This window comes from Lutjanus erythropterus, chromosome 16, assembly GCF_056507025.1.
Source record: "Lutjanus erythropterus isolate fLutEry1 chromosome 16, fLutEry1.hap2, whole genome shotgun sequence".
NCBI lineage: Eukaryota > Metazoa > Chordata > Actinopteri > Lutjaniformes > Lutjanidae > Lutjanus > Lutjanus erythropterus.
In genome coordinates this window covers 3,761,964-3,783,261 of record NC_139332.1, presented here as the reverse complement: position 1 = coordinate 3,783,261, position 21,298 = coordinate 3,761,964, and the positions used below count along the sequence as shown (strand labels likewise).

The 21,298-nt window shown below is 37.1% G+C and overlaps 1 long non-coding RNA gene across 1 annotated transcript; it reads left to right on the top strand.

The window, feature by feature from the left end:
• The first annotated feature begins 8,362 nt into the window (after positions 1-8,362).
• Positions 8,363-15,352, top strand: LOC146312636 (uncharacterized). Its single transcript, XR_014772004.1, has 2 exons — positions 8,363-8,488; positions 14,622-15,352. It is a non-coding gene; the product is annotated as an uncharacterized LOC146312636 (long non-coding RNA).
• Positions 15,353-21,298: the final 5,946 nt, after the last annotated feature.

The following is a 21,298-nucleotide window of genomic DNA, read 5'->3' as shown; positions in this document are numbered from 1 at the left end:
ACATTCACACAAACACAGTATCATCTAGAGACCCTGACAATGACCGTGATTGTAAAATTAATTTAGGCCACAGTTACATCATTCCCTCTGAACACCACTGAACACAATATAGATAAGAAACACAAGAGCAGTTCATTAAAATCATCATAAAGCCACATTAAACAAACCATAGAAGAGTTTGAATACAATGACAAGCCACACACACAAATGAACGCACACACACCTACAGAACAGACCTTTCTGAGATGATGTTTTAGCAGCTTTTCGCAGTAGAAGAAGGAAAGGTGAAACCAATAACACTAATGATGACTCTTAAACATTCCAGTAAGCCAAGACAGTGAGTAACTGAACTGCTATTGTTGCTAAGGGCTCTTAATCCTCTTGTTTACACACAATTTCACTTTTTAACCATCTAGTTTGAATAGCCTAACCTTAACCATACTGAAGAAAAAGCTCCTATAAAATGGCTAGTAGAGAGCTTATTACTTATACATGCATGTTTCCTCTAAACTCAGACCGATAATTAGAGACTTGTTGGTGTTTACACGAGTGCTGAATGTGTTATGCCGTCCACCATGCAGCTGTAGCAGTGAGAGACTCGTCCTGCTGACTGACTCTTCCCAGACAGAGCTCTGAGACAACATGGCTGGACCTGGACTGAACATGGCCTCAGATACCAGGCCTGTTTGACGATAAGGAATAAAGTAATGAGGTAGTTTCCTTACCAGGTTTGGCTGCTGACACTAGGGGCCACATCAGCTGGCTCCATCATTTACTGAGGAAATGACAATGGTGTGTGTTTGGCCCTGTTCACAGCAAGGTTGCTGAGCCTGTTGCCTGCTAATGGCAGGTAGCGGTTAGCTACTTTAGCGACAAGTAAAGTTATCTGTCCATCAGGACACTCTGAGCAGCCAACAGGAGGGAAACCATAAAATATTTACTCAATAAAACACAACCCAGTTTTACCCAAATCAGTGAATAAATTTATGAAGTTGTGCTTTTGTACAAATAGGCCTACAAGTTTTAACGCTGTGTTTTTGTATGGTTGTAGAAGTTTTTTGTAGAAGTTACAAAACTGTGTTTTTTATAAGTTGTAAAGCTGTGTTTTTATGAACTGTAAAGTTGTGTTTTTGTTTAAGTTGTTAAGTTTTTGTGTAAGTTTTAAAGCTGTGTTTTTGTAGAAGTTGCAAAGTTGTGTTTTGTATAAGCTGTAAAGTTGTGTTTTTGTATAAGTTGTAAAGCTATTTTTTGTGTAGGTCGTAAAGCTGTGTTTTTGTAGAAGTTGCAAAATTGTGTTTTGTGTAAGTTGTAAAGCTGTGATTTGTGTTAAGCTGTAGAGTTGTGTTTTTGTACAGCAAGACCTTGGCCTCAGAAACACTCCATTCCAGCAGCATTATAAAAAAAAAAAAACTTTTGACACAAATTTATCATATGCTCCTGAATAAATGATGAGTTATAAATATTTTTAAATGATTTTCCAGAAAATAACACGATATTACCATTAAGACAACCCAAGAACACTTAGAAGATACTTTTCTTTTGTTGGGCCAGATACTCACATATAGGTGATGTATAGTACATATTTTTGACTTCATGAGAATTCACTAACTTTTTGTCATTTCTGTTTTTGAACTTTACACTGTCTTTCCTCGTCTTATCTCACTGAGACTAAATGAGATCGTTGACAAATGCTTGTCAGTCCTTTTTCTCTCTTTCTTTCTTTTTCTTTTCTTTGACACTTACAGTGTATTACCATAATAGCCCCTCGGCTCACCTTGCCTGCCTTGTTCATTTTTTTTTAAACTGTGTTGACAAAAGAGCCCTGACAGCCTCTGACACCGGCTGCTTTTCTCTCCATGATGAGGACACATGCGTTTCCCGGACGCTGGGAGCGCTGAGTGATTTCTAACCTTACCCGGGCAGGTGATGGGCAGGTGAACCTGAAGGCTGCGGATGGCCGCCCTGCTTGGGGTAATTAATGAGTCTCCATCAAACATGCACCTTGTAGAGGAGCCGGGCCGGCCTGTCAGTGTCCATTACTCCGCTGCCACGGACCAGGAGAAGCCCTGACTCGACACTCTGCATTCAAACTGGAGCCGCAAGACTTTCTGAAGGGACTGAGCGTTAATGTCAGAACACATGCTATAAACTAAGAGTACAAAGTGTTTATCTGTAGAGAGAGGTACAATATTTCATGTGAGCCACTCAGATTTCCTCTTAGGACATTTTCCACACTGACAAGCTTTTAAATGGCACGAACAGATGATGGACTGGAATAATCAACGGAACAGGAGCTGAGTAATAGCCCCTCTTAAGAAACTCACTGTTAGATTTAACACTTTATTAAGGCTCCTGGCACACTGCACCGGCTTACTACAGTACAGTCTGCATGTGTATATGATAAAATAAGATGTATGGCATTATATTTCAGTTCGGCTTTATTTATCCTGAAAAAGCAACATACAAATTATGAACTAGGAAACAGCAATAAAAATATGAATCATAAATAAATGCTGAATAAGGGAACACTACAAATCTGCATTGCATTTATCAATAAAGTAAATGAGATGTTATGAGTCCTGTATCACCAAATAATGACTTTGTATCTCACAATTACACGATACATATCATCAAATTATGAGAAAACTAATTATGTGATAGTTTGCTCATTTCTGAGATAACTGTCTTTCTCTACATTTATGAGAAAACAACACGTTCTCACGCCCAGTGCTTCAGATACAGCAGTCCTGTGCTTGATGCTGTAGGTTCCTCTCTGGAGTCAGTTTTGCATATGTACTATTTAGCAATGATGAATATTCAAAGTCCAGGTAGCCTTTCAAAATAAAGGCACAAAACATGTTAAAGTTCAAGCAATAAAACCACTTTGTTAGAAAATACATATGTTAGTTAGTTGGGATACACTGTAAAAACAAAAAAGTTGATAAAACTCAAAGTTTCAAGGCAACAGACAGAAACAGTTTTTTGAGTTTTGTGCCCAACTCAAATTCTTAAGTTTTGAAAAAGTTTTACCAACTACTGATCTTTTGTTGAGAGAGTTTACTTTTATTCTTTAGATAAATTTAAATCTTTGGGTTTTAGAGACTCAAAATATTGTGCTTAAAAAAAGTAAATCCATTGAAGAGAAAGCAAATATTACTGAAATATTATATTTCAATGGAAACATCGGGTTCCATTAACTAAAACTAACTAAAACTCAAATATTTAAGTCCATGTGAAAAACTTTTTTAAATTTATTTCACGTTATGAGTCTCTATTCTATTGCAGTGCGTCCCAACTATTCTTTTGCACAATGCAGAAGGAAAAAAAACAGTTGTTCTCTTCAGTATTGTCATTGTTTCATTCATTTTTTTTTGGTGTATACAAATATTCAGTGCTTGTCTGTTAGCTCGATGTCGCATCATTCACAGCTGATGTTGAACTTCACCCTGTGTGTGTATCCTGTGTGTGTGGTAACATGCAGGTCCATGTTCAAACCAGCTTGACACTGAGCAGGAGATGAATAACAATATGGCCTGTATGCAGATGTTGTGTCTTCTGACCTTGTGTTCTCAGACTGAGGCAGGCAGGGTGATGGGCCCCGGGGTGGGGCCATAAAGACGAAGATGAAAATGAAAGACTGTAGGGTGGCGCTCAGGAGCCTCTTTCAGGCTGCCAACTTCAGCTGATCTGTATAATTACACAGCACCTGAAGAGATCGCACGTCAGTCTTTATCAGTGAGCTGAAGTAAACTGACTTTACTCAGTGGCGTTGGTGGCTCCTCCTCCCTCCTCTCTGCAGAAGCGCAGGATGCAACCTCGTAAACTGACAATAATAAGTGAGGACGAGTCCTCCGCTGTAAGTTGATCAGCTGTTTATAACTGTCAGTTGCCTGTCAATGTAAAGTTCAGCCTGTTATCCTGAAAACAAAAGACCACTGAAATAACACACTCTGGATGATGAGTTCAGTGGCTGCCAAACTTCATTAACATTTTGCTCAATTTAACAGTTATAAACATCTTCATCTTCTATAAGATTATTAATGATTTCTTAAAACTCATAAACACACACTAACTCATTTGGCAAAAATTTTACATTAATTTGAACTCTGGTTAATGTGAAATGGATGTACAAAACTGTTATTCTGGTCTGGAATGGAAATTTCAAAGAGTATTTATAGCGAGTATTTCAACTTAACATCTTTCCTTGATTTCTGATGACATATCATGGTCATTTTATGATTTATTAAAGTAAATTAAGGTCAGGGGTGCAGGGAGATGTAGATGGAAAAGTAACAGTAGAGAAATCTGTTTGGCAGCTGTTTAAGTTGCTCAACATCCTCCTAGATACATTCTTCTCACAGTTTTTCACGATTGCTTACACAGTAAAATTAAAAATAACACTCACTTAGTGAAACCTGACACTCAAGGAGCAAAACCTCAAAGAAAAGCCCATCTGCACGACTGTAAGCACATTCTCAGCCTCGCACTTTGTGCAAAACACTAAACAGTGTTTTCTTTACATTAGACTGAGAAATCTAACACAATGTGGCTTCTTTGCCCTTTCAAAGCTCTGACATACAACAATTCAAACAGTGGATCAAACAACCGTCAGGTGTACACACACTCTACAACTGCTGAAGCACAATTTTGAAATCAGGTCTCATTTTGTCAAAACACTACACACAATTCACCAAACCACACACACGCAAGTAGCAGAACACCTCAGATCTTTTGCAAAATTAAACACTTAATTCAACACTGTACAAAAATGAGTAAAAACACAACTTTGTCACCCTACAGCACACACATGCCTCATATGATCTGATTCTGTTTGAACCAGTTAGACATTAATGTGCTCAATCTAAAACACGTTTAACATTTCTACTTTTTTATGGAAAGTCTGGGTTTTTTAAAGATATTGTTATGACAGCGGTTCCCAAACTTTTGGCATGACCCCCTTTCAGAAACCGAAAAAAGTTTGGAATCAGCACACTTATATTTGTTTATTTCCTCTACATAAATCATATTCATTCAGCTTTGTTTCACTCTATTTCTCCCCTGGTCTTCCATACAAATTACTGTTGCAACAGCAGATCTGTTGAAGTCAGGCTGAGGGGTGTAACTACGAAGCGAGATTAATGAGTTAGCAAGGTATGTTGAGTCTAAATCCAGGATTTTCAGTGTCATGAAAGTGGCTCTCTTTTAATCTGGCCAGATCACCATGGTAACTTAACTATATATATACTAAACTCATAACCTGGTCAGGAGCAGGTTATGTTAAGTTTCAGATTAAATTGTCTGTAAAAAGCGCCGTTCTTTAATAAATTATCGTCCTAACAAGACTGTTTATGAGTGATATAGCTTTTAAACAGGGAAGACATAAAAAATTAAAATTACTAAGCTGTATGTTCATAATATCACCGAACGAACCCATGTAAAAATGCAACATAATGTAATGTGACAGTGACAGCAGCACAAACTGTATGCATTGTGCTGTCATGGTAACCCTCGTTTGGTGATGCAGAGTCATTTTTCCCGTTTGCTCCTGATCATATTAACACTTTAAATTTACATGGTATATAATCCACATTTACTACGGACAATCTTAAATCAGTTACACTCATTTTACATTGGTTCGGTCAAAAACTTCAGTGATGTCCACGTCTCTGTCATCATAGGACAGTGTCAGACAGACTTTATCATGTTTAAATCTGCTGTATGGAGTTTTACGTTGTAGTTTTCATGTTAGAATAAACAGCAGCATTAAGACCACATTTAGTCCATCAGTAATTTTCTGACAGCATTCTTCTTCTCCTGCTTTATTTGCAGCAACAATGTTGCTTTTTGCCGTAATGTATTTTGTATATTTTCCACAGCTCATAATTATAACGACTTGATGATTTTGACTTAAGTAAGTGGCTTGCGATCGCTTCATTTCATGTGGAAGAAGAGTCAAATAACGCAACAAACGGTACGCAAAAATTTTACGTGAGCGCGCACTGAGTCTGAAGACGAAAGCCTGGATTAACAAAGCAAGTTGAGTTGACCAGTGATCTCTGATTGTGGTTTTAGGCTTTGTTGATCCAGATCATGCAAAGAAAGCCTGGCTGTGTTGAGCTTCCTTCATAGTACAGCCCTCTGAACTCTTTGCAGTCTCTCTCAGTGTCAACCTAAAGTTGACAGCATGGTCAACCAATGGTGCACATTTGATAAATTTGGTAGAGGTAAACTCACCTGTTGTCTTTTTGTAGTTCTCAAGCCTGACAGGAGAGTTTACAGTTCAGCCTTTGAGTGTCTGAACACCTGACGGCTTTGTTTGATCCACTGTTTGAATTGTGTTGTATTTTGAAAGGAAGTGTTTTGGAACCTGACAACTGTCAGGTTTCACTAACTGTGTTATTTTTATTTTTTAGTTTTTTAGTTTTATTTTAGTGTGTAAGCAATCATAAAAATCCAGAAATAGCATACAGTACATATACACAGCAGCATCTGTGGAGACAAAAACAAAGTATGAATTACACTCTGTGCTACATTGTACTGATTGACTGTGTGTACACCTGATGACTGTGTTTGATCCACTGTTTTTGAAAGTCAGAGCTTTGAAAGGCCAAAGAAGTGACATGATATTACATTTCTCTGTCTAATGTAGAGATGTTTGTTTCAGTGATTTGCACAAAGGTGTGAGGCTGAGAATGTGCTTACAGCTGTGCAGATCTGGGTTGAAGTTTTCCTCCCCAAGTGTCAGGTTTCACTAACTGTGTTATTTTTAATTTTACTGTGTAAGCAACCACACAAAAAAAAAACCTGTTAAAAGCTAGAAGTGTTAAATGCATTTTAGCACATTAGTGTCACTGATTCAAACAAAATCAGATCATGAAGCGTGTGTGTGTGCTGCGTGGTGACAAAGTTGGGTTTTTTACTAATTGTTGCGTAGTTTTGAAGCGTTCCATTTTGCAAAGGATCTGAGTTGTTCTGCTACCTGTGAATTGTGTGTGTTTTGACAAAATGAGACCTGATTTCAAAATTGTGCTCAAGCAATTGCAAAAGCCTTTACATGTTCACAGTCTATCTATAATTTTGTTATTCTGCTTGTCCATACTGTCATTTTACAGCCTGGTGTCCCCAAAGTGCGTAGGAGTAACACACCAGTGTCTTAAGTCATTTCATGTTTTAGCACAACACATTTCTCAGTCCCTCCATGATTTTGTGGGCTTTTTTTGGGGGGGATTGTTGCGGCCTAAAATGTTTTTGCTTTTCTAAAAAAAAAATTGCAATGCATGTTGCGATGCTTTTAGGCTTTTTACCAATGAAACTGCAGGACCAAGAGAAAAGTGCAAAAGAAACTTGAAGATTTTTTTGTATAATTCATTAAAAAAAATCAAAGGCAAACTTGTTCCAGGGAGAACGAAGCCACACTCTGTTCTGAGTGTTTTAAGTAACACAGAATTACAAAAATTTCAACAAAATATGTTTTATTAGTAGATGAAGCAGGTCACCTGGGTTGGTATTTCACAAAGAAGCTAAATCTTTTTCTTTGTCAGCACAAAATTATACAATAAAAGTACAAAGAGCACTGATAACACTGACAAATGATCCTATTAGTGCCCATGGCAAAATAAATAAATATAGATGTAAAATTTGATTGGTGGAAGCTATGATCATGGGTCAAAACTGCAATGTCACAAAGAATTCATGGGTATTGGTTGAATTTGCATGAATTTTCACGATCACAACATCACAACTTCCTGGAGGGACTGATTTTTGCCTTACATGTTCCATTTCACACCATTTAATCAGTACTGATTTGTATGTGTGTGTGGACATCTGTGTACCTTAATTTTTGTTGTGAACATGCAGACATGTCTGTGGACTTGTCCATTCGGCCACTACAGACACTAACCTACTCCCTGTGTGTGGAATCATCCAAACAGACTCAACAACACAAAATGCATCTGATGTGTTCAATTACAACATGATAAAAATGTCATCTGTCATCACCAAAAACATGAGTCGTTACTGGTTTAAATATTAAAATGCTCGACAAGTTTTGGAAAGTTTGAGACTTGACAGAAAGCTCAAACACTTTGTAACTTCGGGTAACAAATGAGGGAACAACAATAACAACTGCAGATCACAGTGACATGTTGGACAGCACCACCACACATGTGGGAACACCTCTGTAATGTAAAACAGGTTGACCCTGCGCTGTAGCCGTCGGTTTTTATCAGTATTCATAGTTGTAAAGTGAAATCAGTGTGCAGATTCCCTCCCTCTTCTCTTCATCCAATCACACGGGCCCCAGTACATTAAATCAGGATTTATTAAACATCAGAGGGGCCTATTAGGAAGTCCTGATGTAACACTTACACGGAACTTGCAAGGGCCGCATTTGCTTTGGGATGGGAAGTCTCCCACTGCGCCGCTGTGCAGGGTGGAGACTGAAGAGACGGGTGACAACAGGGACTGCAGCATGTGGCCAATATCCATGGTGAGTGGTGCTCCATGCTGATTGGCTGCTCTTTGAAGACGCGTCTGACTGTGGGTTTTTAACCCTACTTTACCATGTATGCTTTATGTCATGTCTCACAAATGCTTTATTCTATCATTCCAGTTTTTCATGACTGACAGTTTGTTCCTAATGACTTCATTTTAATATTTTTTGTTTCTGTTTAAATCAGTGCTGGTTAAGAACACCAATTTATTGGGCTCTTGTAAAAAGCATGTAGTTCTGTCTATGTATTTTTAATAGACAGAATTATTAATTCATTGAGTTCATGTTTGCCATGGGTCCTGATCTAAAGTAGCCATATTAGACACCAGGAGAGAGGTGGGGGGCTTTGTGTCGGTCATTTTGAAAGAAAACCACCTGAAACATGAACGCTCCATCTAGCAGTTTTATTGGACATGTCCAGACATGTCTGAGCCACCAGAGCCAGAGGACGGTGACAGGATGGTATTTTTTTTTTCATCTGTGTCGGACTGTTGGAACTGAAGTGAGCTGAAGTGAACTGCTGGACTGATTTGGACTCAGAGAGTCACTGAGGGTACTAACCGTCGGGGAGGGGGAGGCGGTGTTCGGGGACCATGGCTCCGGCACATCACCGAGCCATGTTTCAGGTCCTGAGCACAGAAACAGTTAAGCGATCTAACTACACAATTCAGTGCTACATAGTTCTCAGTCTTTTCACATGTTTTTAGCAGCTATTACCTAACATATATGTCTGCAGAAAAAAAACGAAATACCATAACTAGCTTCATTTACACTATGCAGCAAAAGTGATGAAAAGTGTCCCATGAATTAATACAGATAAAAACAAGAACATACATAACAAGACATATCTTTTTTGTTCATGGGACACATAAAGACCAATCAGATTTTAAGTTGGCCAGATGAGTAAAAGCATTGCATAATAACCTATAAATACCTCCAAATTTATCTCTTATAGTGTCAAGAAGCACAATGGTCTGAAAACATTCATCCATTTACACATCAGATGATGACCAGTGAGATTAGATATTTTATGAAAATTAAGTGCAATGTCAACAGTCTCTCAGTACATTCAGTCTGATTTCCATACACGTGCATGTGGCTCTGTTGTCCCTCTCCAGTGGCTCCCTTCTGACAAAATATTATCTGGAAATAAATAACATTACATTCACCACTTGTAAAAAAAATGTGTAGCCTATACACAAAAATAGCTTTGACATTCCAGCAACTAAAATGTGCATCATACCCTACATCTATGTCTATATCTATTGTAAAATATCCCTAAGCTAGCAAAAAAAAAAGCTCAGAGTAAAATTTAATAGTTGTGGCTCCAAACAGATTTTCATTTTGTATCTTTGGCCAAAAATGGCTCTTTTTTGTAATATACAGATCACAGTGGATCTACAAATGTGTATTTATGTATTTTGGAAGGGAAGTATTTTAATTCTTTATGATATAATCTGTTGAGATCTATAGAATCTTTTAATTGTCCAGACATTAACCAGACAACACCAACTAAAGTGGAAACTGATGAGGAATCAAAAGGTTTGGCAGTGTCTTTGTAACAGGGTTCCATCAATATTATTTTAACATGCAAGTCTGACACAGATTATTTTATGCTGAAGCTGCTGATTGACAGTTTTGTAAAATATTCAAAACCTTTAACCATGACCACTATAACTATTCATTGTTTTTACAGAGGACTGTTCTCTGGTCTGGAATTAATGAAGCAAATGAAATTTTTGCACTTTGCAAAATCCTTCAGTGGGCCGGAATGGACCCTTTGGTGGGCTGATTATGGCCCAGGGACCATATGTTTGACACTCCTGTCCTACAGGCCATTCCAAGATCCCTTCAATACTTAACTGTTGAAGGGAACACTGACTACTTTTGTTCAGTGTAGGGTTGCAGTGGTAACCTCAAAGGTGGGTAAACTACCTTGTGTCCCCTCATTGGTTGATACAGTTGATCTGAAAATAGGTGAGTAAACTGTCAGCCTGATTTCAAAGAGTGGGATGAACTGACTTCACGTGGGTTTATTTCCACTACATCCTGGATCAGCGCTTCAAATGTTGTCATGGATGTATTAAGGAGAAGTGATGCCTTATTCATTCCTATTAAAGTTGCTCACTGAGCAAAAAAAGCCTCAGTGGGGTTCCTCATGCTGCCATGTTCTTGTGCTTATAGAGCATGTTCACACTCATGTTGAGAACATGTCTGTCCAAGACTTCCTCTGGCTGAGCTGTTGGATCCCTGCATGCATGAATGAGATCAGATCATTTAATCATGCAGCTCTTCTATATCAAAGACTACACGAGTCAAGTCTACATCATACTCTTCATCATATTATTTACAGAGACCCAACAACTCTATGCAACATTTTATCCTGTTGGTATCCAAAATTTTAATAATCCCTTGTTGCACAGAAAGACTGTGCACACACAGTGGTCAAAGTTGAACCAGGAAGTCTGTCTGTAAATTGTGATAGATTTGTTTTCTCCTCTTAATAAGTTTGACTAATCTGGAGGTTTGTTCACAACCTGACTGCTTGTGCTACATTCTGAGATCTAAAATTAACTTGGTTAGTACAACAGGAATGATGGACAAAACAACAAACTTCAGGTTGCATGGTATTGGATTTTTACTGATATTATTTTGGTTGATTACTGATATATGCACCTAATTGGAAAAAGCATCAAGTCTTTCCTGTAGTAGAATAAACTTATTATTTTGCTAACATTTATCATGATGGCCCACTGGCAGGTGCGGACAAAAAACACAATGCAACACAAAACAAAGCCCATGAACACAAATCCAAAGTCCCATCAATGGCACAGGGATCCGGGGTCCAGAGGATGACACTAAAGGGCAGAAACACAAGGACTAAATAGGACAGGAACTAATCAGAACTGGAACTAATGCTAATCAAAAAGGGTGGGAAAAGGACAGAGACAGGAAGTAAAGTCAAGACACTTGAGGGAGGAGCAGGACTACAAAATAAAACAGGAAATGATTAACAAAACCTATTCCACGAAGGTTTTTTTTATCAGCCCGTCATATCAGCAGAAAAGTTCATTTTGGGCTGATACAATATTTCATTTTAAAACCTTTATAGGCCAATACCAGTGACATGCTGATATTATTGTGCATCCATAAATAGTTCTTATTTCCCTCAGGATGTTTGCAACCAAAGAGATTAATACATTTATTCTGTTAGCTTAACCTTTTGAGAATGAAATAACAGCAAAATGTACAATTTGTAAAGTGTATTTCTATATTTATCAATATGCAGCCATTCTGTGCAGTAAACTGTAATGACTGTATTTATTCACAGGTTTATATTTCTGTAGGATTATAACCATCAGTGACTGCATTCAAGTATTACAGCCATCTAGCATTATTAAAAAAGGTCTCTACACACCTGACTGTATGACAGGTGCATCAGAGGAAGATTCAACTTGAAGAAAATCAGAAAAGACTCCTGCACACTGTCTCACTTTCTGGTGATTTATTAAATATCCGACGTTTCGGTCTGGGCAACCTTTATCATGTATACTGGCAGCATACAAACATTTCTACACCACCAGTCAGTTAAATGTATTTTAGAAGATTTTAAACGTTATTTTAATATTAACAAACACAAATTTCCACCTAAAATCATCACAATAAAAATCATAGCCCATGGGAAAAGACTGGAAGTGAGTACAAAAATAAACCACAAAAACAAACGACAACAAAAATTGCTATTTGTAATAAGTAAGGGTACTTTGTTTCAATAGTTGGGAATTTTGAACACAAAAATTCAGTGAGTTATAGGAGCTGAGACAAAAAAAGTGTTACAACCATCCCTGGTCTCCCCTACTTTATTTTGAATTGAGTCTAATTATTTAATTATTTGTATTTTAACATGGGGAAATTGAAAATGAGACCACTTGTTAAGTTTTATTGACAGAGACGACAATAGTTGCTAAGCAGCAGAAATGTGTCAATTGTGCAAAATGTAACAATAAATCAGCAGCAGTTTCTGTGTGGTCAATATGACCACCTTTGGATGAAATAAGTAAAAATGATCACGTTTTCTTTGCCTTTTGTGTAATTTATATAATAAACACTCTTATGAAAAGTGAGGTACCAGCCGCATTGTGTTTTTAATTCAGCAAAGTTGTTGCACACATTGTTCTCGGTTAATTTAAAACCCCTTGTGACCGAGTGCAAGTATTTACCAGCTTTATTAAGATTAGCAGAACTTTATCTCCAGAAATATGTTTTTTTTTTTCATCCGTCTTTGCAGGGCATCATATTGTTGCCTCTCAGGTTTATCTTCTGACCCCTCACAGGGGGCAATAACTAACATATCTGTACTGTATGTCACACCTCTATGACACTTATTATTTTCACTGTTGCTTCTTTCAGAAACCTGAGTTACTGTTGACACTGACGTGTTACACAGAGTGAGGGTCAGGATTAGTCCGGTTTTTGTTTCATGTATGTGTGACATGATCAAAATTCAACAGTGCGGTACACTGCTTACACTGACATCTTTACTGCACTTATTTATTTATACTGTGTATTTAAACCAACCTATACTCTTATTTATAATACTTGCATCCTAAACACTTACCTCCCATCTTCAGCATTATTGTTGTTACATGATTATGTGTACCACTACTTTATATATTGTTATTGTTGTTATACATATTTGGACACCTCTTATTTCTATTTTTTTCTTTATTGCTTTGTATAGTAGTATAATACACATATTATTTACATACTTACAATTTCTTCTTTCATTTTAATATTTTCTATTTGCTTATGTACTTCTGTTTTTGAATGGGAGTGACTGTAATGCAAACAATTTCCCCCCTGGGATCAAAAAAGTATTTCTGATTCTGATGAATACAGTGTATTATTATATAACTGGCTCCAATTTTCACACTTGTTTAACCAAGCAAGTAATGTAATACATTAATAATATGCAGAAAAATGTTATGTTATTGTTTCAAAATTTGTATTACATTATTGTCCAGTTTTTACACAATCTATTATTATTACATAACATTATTACATGAAGAACAGTAAAATGAATATGTGGTAATGCCTCACTTTCTAGGTTTCATAATTTCATGTTAGATAGGTGTTAATTACCAAGTAATATATTTATAATTTCTCAGTAATTACCCCCAAATTTCATGGTTGATCATGTCATAATTAGCAAGTACCATTGTCATGTATTTGGCTGTAATTACAAAACAACATATTTGAAATTTCTCTGAATTTACCCATAAATTACCTCAGATTTCATGGTAAATATTTGATAATTCACAAGGAGGTAATCACCTTTTCACATATTTGGAACTTATTTTGAAATTAATCACAAATTTATCCCAAATTTGATAATTAGCAAGTGCTACTTCCATGAAAACCTTGAATTATCACATACTTGCCTTGAAATTTGGAGGTAATTTATACAAAATTTCAAATATTTTACCCTGTAATTACCACCCATTACATTACCAGTGATATTACTGGCAGTTATTACATTAATATTAGTACATTATTGGCCCACCCTAAGGTTGAGAACCACTGTTTTTAGATTCCTTGTCAGTGTTTTTAACTGATCAGTGTGTTTAAACATAGATTAAATGGTATTACAGCCAGTGCTTGAAGAAAATGTTAAATGGACCAACAGACAAAAAGACACTGACAGTCCCTGGCAGGACAAAAACAAATAAGTGAGAGGACATACTGAACTGTATTTGAAAAACCTCTAACTCCTCTCTGCCTGTTCTGTGGCCATCATTCGAAGTTTATAGTCTTAAGTCCATGTATTTGCTCGTTTGAATTATTATGAACCTGCTTATTCGAAGTATCCATGAGATGAAGGTTCATTTATTTTCTTGAGGTACAGTACCTGTGCACACACTGAACCGCTCTCCATCCTGACTCTTAACTCCAGCGTTGTGATGTACAGACAAGCCGAACACACACAATCTCATCATGATGGAATTGTGTCATTGACAGATAAGTGTTAGGAAGAGGGTCTTTCTGGGGGACAACAAGGTTACAGATAATCTATAAACTGCAATTCTTTTCAAATTGTGGCTTACCTAACATCTCTGTCTCTCCCTGCCAGCTAATCTCGTCAGGGACAGGAATCCAGGCTCAATACCATCGACCTCGAATAGTCCCTCTTATCTCCTGCAACTGTGTCTCTCTGGAGAATACTCTGCAGCTGACAACAAAACATAACTGGTGCTGCATCTCTTGGAATGAAAGAGATTCATAAATTGTTCCTCTTGTTCGCCGTCCGCCGAGTTATTCTAGATTTTCTCAGTGGATTTCTCTAATGTTGGAGCACAATAAGCAACAAAGTGACAGGAAACAGGGTGTGCAGTGAGGCAAACTTCTAAAAAGGATCAGAGAATGAGGAAGACAGATGGAGCGAGCAAACAGCAGTGTGGCAGTCCAGTACAGTGAGAGACGGAGCTTAGCATCCTGCATTGTGTCCAGACAGGCAGGGCTAACTCAGGGGTTCGAGCTGCATGCTGTTCCTGTGATTAGCCCTCCATCTGGCAGGGTGGGCCGAGCGCGCAGCCAGAGCGCCGCAGCCTGCTGCATGGATCTCGGAGCTGGGGGTCTTCCTCTGCGTTTGGCACAAGCACAGGCAGCCTGGATGCTCTCATTGTCCAGCCCTGCCCACCAGAACCCAGAGGGATCAAACATCTGGCCAACTTTGTCTTCTGGACAGTGAAGAACAATGAATAAGATGTCATCCCCCCGCAGACGTCATCTGCTGCTGTACCTTTGTTGTTCACACAGAAAAATGATGTTCTTTTATTTGTGACAATAAAACAATTAATTCCAGATTACTCTGCAGAGTGGACCATTTTTAAAGTCTATTATCTGTGATAAGAGGTTAGAACAAAGGAATATATTGTGGCAGGAGGCTTGAGAGGCTTTTATTTATAGAAATACATTAAATACAGGTGTTTACACTGATTTGTCCTTGTTTTATAGGTAGATCTTATCATATTTTAATCATAGGTCTCACTGTTTTCTGTTGTTTTGCATGCTTACATGCTGTCTGGATGAATTCAATATTTTTTTCAACATTTCCACATCACTAATTACAATAATTATTCTGCCACAGAAGACAAAAAAAACCTTTCAGTGGCTCAAACATTAATTTTACCTTGCAGAACATGGAAGTTCATGTCTACCGCTGCATTGATCAGTTAGTGTGATATTGTGTAACTTTGGTAATTAACCCTTTAAAGCATGTGTCAAGCTCAAGGTCTGCAGGCCTAATCTGGTGCAGCTCCTCATGACCCGCGAGAGCTTATAGATTATTATATAATAATAAATAATATTATTAGATTATAAAATGCATGGTAGAACGTACCCCCAGGGTTTTTGAGGGTTGTTTTTGAAATAAAATTCACCAGCCACCACTGAAGCCAGGTATCACAATATTAAAGTGATGTAACTTGATTACTTTCTGTTACTTTCGGATTACCTCAGTATAAAATATAGTGACATATGGTTTAGCCAAATATAGTGTTTTTAGGGCTTCAACAATTATTTTCATTGTGTAATTGGTTGATTGTTTTCTCAGTTTATCGATTGTTTGGTCCATAAAATGTAAGAAAATGGTGAAAAATGTTGATCAAAGCTTTAGATGACGTCTCGTTTTGACCACAGCTCAAAGAGATTCAGTTTACTGTCAGAGAGGAGTAAAGAAACCAGGAAACACTCACATTTAAATTTTCATATTCTAATTAAAAAAAATACTCAAAACAATTAATCAGTTACAAATAGATGCAGATTAATTTCATAGTCAATTAACAATAGATTAATGGTTGCAGCTCTAAGTGTTTAATGTTTGTTCTTAGGTTTATTAGTTTGTCCAACTGTTCCTTCCTTTCTTGTATGCAATTTATTGATTTGATTGATTGATTTAAAGACAAAATTATTGAAATTTCCAGCCAGTGAAGCATTTTTTCCACTAGAAGCCATGATAATGAATTAGCAGCTGTGCATGGTAGGATACAGTTCTTTAGAATTGTATTCCAACTAACAAGATCCATTTTTACTAAATGTATCTGATTATATCTTTTCTATTTAACTGTGATGGAATACAGGCACCATTTTTTGTATCCAGATTACACAATCCAGTTACATGTAATCCGTTGCTTCCTAAGCCTCTGCATCCTGGTTTTGTTTCTGCACACTGAAGGCGTCTAGCTGTTAGATGTCAGTACTCTGGCCAAGTGTCTGTAGCTGGTGACATGAATAGTTCCAGCCAAGCAAAATACCTTTTCATTTTTAAGAAAATATACATTTTGGATTTGAAACCCTGCTTGTGGGCTACATTACCTGAAACAACTCTTCTTGTTAGTTTGACATTATGACTTGTACTTTGTATATTTCATTTTTCAAAATAAATTATATAATAGTTGTACAATTAATGCTTACTTGTTATTAACCAAGTGTATACGCTTATATAGTCACATGTACAAGACAAGCATAATACTGATGCATCCCAGGATGAAACAGAGTTTTACATCCCTGCTTTAAAGGGTAATTATGGTTATTTTCAACCTGGACCTTATTTTCTCATGTCTTTGTGTGTAGTCATTAACTTAGAGCAAAGTTTTTTGAAATTGGTGCAGTATTAAGGGAGATTGAGTGACACAGCTGGCAAAAGCAAAACTCAACAGTAACGTTATCTGTCCAGAGAACTGTCACAATCTGTCCACTAAAAGTGTTTGTTTTCATCACTGACAGGTTCAGAATGTTTTTCCAGGTTTCTGACAACATTATGGAAAGGATTTCTGCAGAGTAAGATACGTTTACATCTAAACAGAAACTGTGGGGAAGCAGGGAAGCTATTTTGTAACTTTCACCAGACTAATCAAACTCCCTTGCAAAAACAAGTCATTCTAACATCTTCAGTATTGTCATCTTCATTCACATTTGTCAGAAACAAAATGACTCACATAACCATCTCAGTTTGGCTTTCCACTGTTCCAACAATCACCAACCGATAAACCCTTAATTCACAAAGTTAGATTTGAAAATATTCTGCTGCTTCTCTGATGTCTGACCTTCGTCTCCCTGCATTCCTGACATTTTCATATCCAACTCCATAACTTAAGAGTTTATTTTGACCAAATCTGAGCTGGTGATGGTTGAAACAGTTATGGTGATTTTTACTTTGTTTGAATGAAGATGATGATGACAGTGTTAAAATTACAGTTTTGCAAATGGAGTCTGGTGAGTAAAACACCAGCGATAATCCAACATTTTCTGGTTAAAACAAAAAGGATCTTACTCTGTCTCTGCAGGGATCCACAGCCTGTCAGTTGCCAAACAGACACTTTAAGTGAACATGACAGCACACACTTGTCCAGAGGGATTTGTGTTGTAGCTCATTTTTGCCTCTGCTGCACTGGTTTCCTTCAATACTGGACCATTTTCAAAAATGGTTATCCACATTACTCACTTAGACACAAAAACATGGGAAAATATGCTTCACGTTGAAAAATACTAAAGTTTCTCTTTAACCAAAATACTGTTTATATACATAAATCTTTTCCACTTTTTGATTGCTGTTCAAAATTTGAAGCTACTATTAGTAGAACTTTTACAGACTTTTCACATTAAAAACCAACCAGGAAAGAGATTATGCAAATTGAGCCAGTGGAAGACTTTTAATTTGTAACAAATGTACAAAAACTGTTGAGTTATTGGTGGTAGCTTACCAGTGATCCGAAACAATAGGAAAAATGGAAACTATTAGAAAGAATTTGTGAATAAAAAGAGAAATTGGTCTGGTTCTCCTGTTGTTGAGGGAAATGAATGAGAAATGATTGAATACTTTTACATAATATACAAATATGTTATTTCTGTAACATTGTACAGCTCAGTGGTGAATTGTGAATTTGAGTGAGTGTCTTTTTAAGCTGATCAGCAGACAGTCGAGAGTTAATGATGTCATCTAGAGACAAATGCTGGAGCTGCTCCACAGACAGTGAATAATGGAACAACTCCCAGGACACGGTGCCAGCAGCCACGCTGATTTTCTCAGGATATATGAGGACATCTTCTCTTTCACAGCTGGAAGCCCACTATTCAGATTCAACTCATTTGGATGTGGTATCTTTAAAAAATTCTGCCAGCTCCTGGAGTCTGTCACTGATTTAATGTCGATGGACCAACTCCAACCGTGTCTCGTGATACTTTGATACTCTGATTGTCCATGTTTGTTGATATTGAATTTGCTTTTAAAAATCATGGAAAGAGCTGATGTAAATTCCTCTTTTCCCTTTTATTGAGTTAGACACTTGATATCTTTTGGTTAGGTCTTAAACAGACTTATTTGCTGTGATCACAGTCCAAACGAAAATACTTGTCCAACATTCTCTACAGCTCCAGGAACCAACAAAAATTACATGGAGCTCCCCAAGGGTCCGATCTGGGGCCTCTCCTGATCAAACTCTCCATACTCCCACGAGTTCAGATTATAGAAAACAAGAAAATATCTTTCTTCCTTTACTTTAAATGAATGCTACATTTGTGGTGTCCCCCTTTGAAATTCTTACTCTGGACCGGAATAAGTGTTTTGTTTTTTTAGTTTCACATTAATCAGAGTTCATATTAATGAAGAATTTTGCTAAACGAGTATCTGCTTATGAGCTGTAAGAAATCATTAATCATCTTGTAGCAGGTGCAGATGTTTTTAATAGTTAAATTGTGCAAAATGTTAATGGAGTTTGGCAGGCAGTGAGACAGGCAGCCTCTTAACTTATTGTCCAGAGTGTGTTATTTCAGAGCAGTGGGCTTTTGTTTTCAGGATAACAAGCCTAACTTTACATCAACAGACAACTGACAGTTATAAACAGCTGATCAAAGCAGAGAAACAGTTCACTTCAACCATAGATCATATATTAAACAGGATTACAAGCTACTGAATAAACTCCAGCTCACTATGTGGACTGTGGTACTCACTTTTGTACATGCAATGGCTACAAATGACTCTTTTAAGTCTATTAAACAAATTCTTTATAAAAAAAATTCCAATTAAATGAACGTAAGAGTATTTAACTGTGTTTGGAGCCAAAGAAGAATGGTCAGCGCTCACCTTGAAGCCTTAATGTTAAAGATCACAAACCGAACCAGGAATATTGGTGTAGTTAGGAACTCTAGATTTTTACATCAACACTGAGTCAATTTCAAAATCAGCCAACTGCAAAACTAGATTAAACCACATTAAAACTTCTGTTTCCTGCAGTCACTGATTACATTTATTAAATGCTGGACTGTTTAGTGATACACATTCTTACATTAATCCCAGTTTAATCTTCACACTGACAAATCTGTTGTCAGTTGTGTTACACTTACTAAAAGACTGAGTGCATGTCTATGTCAAAATGACAGAAGCATTACACATCAAGCTAACTTAAAGGAACAGTTCACCCCAAAAAAACAGAAATAAAAAACCCAAAACATTTTTCCCTTAGCCTGTAGTGCTATTTACCTAGATAGTTTTGGTGTGAGATGTCTGCGTTCTCTCTAAAATAATGGAATTAAATGACACAGCACCAAAAAATACCTTTGAACAATTCAAAACCAGTCTCTCTTTCAAAAAATCATGACCTGGTTACTCAAGAACATCCACAGACCTCCTTGTGACGCAGTTTCATGCAGGAATTACTTTCTTTCTGCAGCAAAATCTACTGGAACTACTTTCTTTTCTGCTAGAAAGAAAGTAGTTCCCACATGATTTGATTTTGGGATTAACTGTCCCTTTAAACAAGTTTTACAAGCTAGAAAATCTCTAAAGAAAAAGTTGTGACATTTAAATAAATTCCTTTTAGATATACATTTAAAATAACTATAAAATATTTTCTGTTTATTTAATTTTTTTATAATCTTTTCAGACTGTCTTGTGTTATTCATACCTTTTATCTTCAGACCAGCACTCTGAGCAGCCTTGTTGTTGAAAGATGCTACAGAAATTAACTTTGCCCCTCTGACCGGTCCTCCACCCTCCTGCCTCCTGCCTCCTGCTCCGTCTGCCACCTCCGTCCACAGCCACACTTACAGTAACGCAGGGCTCCTAGCTCAGCTCCTGCAGCAGCCCCATCCATCATTACCTGAGGGAGTCGGTGTTAGCCTAATCAAGGCTTTGATTAATTGAATAAGGAACAGTGAGAGGTGGGCCAGGATCAGCAGGCCTTCAGGCTCAGCCGCTCCTCTTCCTCGCCTCCGTCCCAGCTTCATGGAGAGCTGGCTGGCTGCAGAGCGGGCCATATGGTGGTGCTGCTGTGCATCAGATCAGCTCCATGCAGAGACGCTGCTACTTGTAAGGAAACAGATCCCACAAGACTGGCAGTGAGGACACTGATGACCTACAATTTTCCTGTTTGTTACCAAGTGGCTCACACTGCTAGAATAAACAAACTGTATATACTTCTGTCTGTTTTTGACCCTGTGTTCCCCTTTGGTGCCTCTAATTTGATTAAGTTTAGAAGTGGTTAATTATGTGGCTAATTACCTGCATCTTTTTTTTTTTTTTTTTTTCAGATTTTCTAATTGTATATTAAAAGAAAGGTTATCTACTCAAAATGTGTTTTTGTTCTTGTGTTCTAATCTTATTATTCACAGTAAAAAATAATACAGGAATTAAGTGGAATCAATTAATCTTTTCTCATTAACTTAACAAATATACAAGTTTTATTTATTCCAGTTAATTACACTTAAAATTTCTACTATTTATTATCAGAACACTTCAGAACTCATAAACAC